The 2,259-nt window shown below is 35.5% G+C and overlaps 1 protein-coding gene across 1 annotated transcript in view; it reads right to left on the reverse strand.

The window, feature by feature from the left end:
• Positions 1–372: 372 nt before the first annotated feature.
• ZEB2 (zinc finger E-box binding homeobox 2) overlaps positions 373–2,259 on the reverse strand; it is a 131,583-nt gene continuing 129,696 nt past the window's right edge. Inside the window, exon 9 of the mRNA XM_040474988.1 lies at positions 373–2,259. This exon is cut by the window's right edge and continues 3,537 nt beyond it. The gene's annotated coding sequence lies outside the window, so the exon portion shown is untranslated.

Consider the following 2,259-nt stretch of genomic DNA (forward strand, 5'->3'; position numbering starts at 1 on the left):
GCAGCACATTCGTGTCATCTCAGTGTTGTTTCTCTGATTCCAGATTTCATGTACAAATGAAGACTGAGGGATTTATTTCTGTAATTTAATAGCATTTGTTTAATTCAGAGATTAATAGATCATCTTCAACCCTGAAACAGAGGCCCTCTGAAACATCAGACCCAAAAAATTGGACACGGCCTATTAGCCCAAAAGAACAGGTTGCCAATTATCTCCATGTTTATTTCAATATTTAGCTCTAAAGGAAGCAATCATTCCTTTATACTTCTTTAAATTTAGTATTGACATTTTTTATTTTGGGAAAGGAGGTCTTGTTGTTTGTTTTTTTTTTTTTTAACATGGATACAGGAAAAGAAAACTCTCCAATAAAAATATTGTCTAAAAAGTTTGTTTTGTCTGCATGATTTACTAAATATGTACAATTTCAATTCACAGCGAAGGTAACAAAGATTTAAACAGCCAACATCACAAATGTCTCAAGTTCTAAAAAAAAATCACTGTGCACAGTTTAACAATTTAATTGAATAAAAACCAAAGCTAAGCCTTCAGTCTGAATCTTTTTTATGATGGGCACAAGCCATGTATTTTCTTCATCTTTGTTACACGATGCATATTTCAGTGACTAAACGCCCCTTCCCATTTTAGTATATTAGGTTATGTCAGTACATACTTAAGAGAGGCATAAGCTGCCTCTTGGTACACCTATACGCTTCGTGATGTGTTCACATATATGTCATAATATTTATTAATATATAAAATGATCAGATGAGTCACCTGTGATTTTTTTTTATGTCTTCAAATGTAGGAATGTTTTGTTGTATGCATAAAATTTTTTAAATTTATGGGAGTGCTATTTGAAGTGATAATAATTTAAACAGTATCCCCTTGATGTAAAATGCCTAGGAAGAACTATTCTGCACTTAAACTACAGAGATTTCACATTTCTACCCAATTGAGGTTTGTAAAGTTCGCTACTCTATGACTCTGAAGGTTGTGGTCATTCCGATGTCATGATCCAGTGGATGAATCAATTGATCATTAGAAACAAATGTCGTTGAATACAGAATAGTTGAGTTACAGTTAAGGAGGGAGCCATAGCTTTGGCTAACCCTATAAAATCTATAATAAGGTTGTTTTCACATATATTTTTTTTTCCCACATAAATTCTTTGGTGTTCCCCCCCCCCTTTTTTTAGAGCTGTGATTGATGAAAATGCAATGTGAGATTCAAATAATTGCACAGAGCATGTTTATTTGAATAATTGCCCCATTGCACAATCAAATAAATCTGTGGAGTGTGTTTGTTTGAATGTTTTTACATGTACATGGGATCACATACTCAAATAAATGCAGCTGTGTTTATTACAATGTGTGGGGCTCCAGATAGACACACACTTGTTTGTGCGTCTATCCAGGGCCCTACAGCCCCTGAATGGCCCTCACACATCTTGGACAAAAGCGTGGTTAACAATTTTTCAGTTCAAATGCATGTAAACGTATTATTGGGCAATTTCCTCAAATCCGTTACTCAGATTGCTTTCGTTAAGGCTTATGTCCTTAGAAAGATAGAAAATAACACTTTTGGCGGGGGGAGGGAAGCTATCTGATGGCAAAAAGTATCTAATAAATTTATTCATATTTATTCAGATATTCCATTCTTTTTTCCTTCCTCCAACCCCACCCACTCCACCCCCAGTCCAATTCACGCTAAAGAAGATGTATGTTTTGTTTAGTTCTTGCTGAGAAATCCTGATACTCATCTCTTCTCCCCATTATTTCAGGCCTAGGCCTACGGTGTCATGCGAAAAAAAAGATTGCACAGATCTGCCAGAATACAAAAGGCTTTTGGAGAAAATGGACGGGGATGTTCAATTGTTCCAACATTTCATCACCCTCCCTTACCCCCTAGTCTAGAAAAAAAAGGGTTAGACTTCAAACTAAGAGTGTGGGAAGAGCAGCTATTTGATAAGGGAAAAGAGAAGAATACATCTGATGTTACTAAAATGCATGTCTCTTGATTATGGAGTGGGCTTTTTTTTTTCTTTTTTTCCTGACCTTGGAAAGGAATCTTAGGATAAGCCAAACATTTTTATTTTTCCCTAGAGTTGTAAGATTATGTGGCTCTAATGCACAATAGTGTTCGTGGACAAATGGCATTTAAAAACATCTTAGATATGGGATATTGTAGTGATTGTCACAAATTTGCAAGTGTTATCCTGGTATTTCCAGACTCAGGTATTCTGAGTCTGCCTGAAGTGAA

Source organism: Herpailurus yagouaroundi, unplaced genomic scaffold, assembly GCF_014898765.1.
Source record: "Herpailurus yagouaroundi ecotype Mexico unplaced genomic scaffold, PumYag 140, whole genome shotgun sequence".
Classification (NCBI taxonomy): Eukaryota; Metazoa; Chordata; class Mammalia; order Carnivora; family Felidae; genus Herpailurus; species Herpailurus yagouaroundi.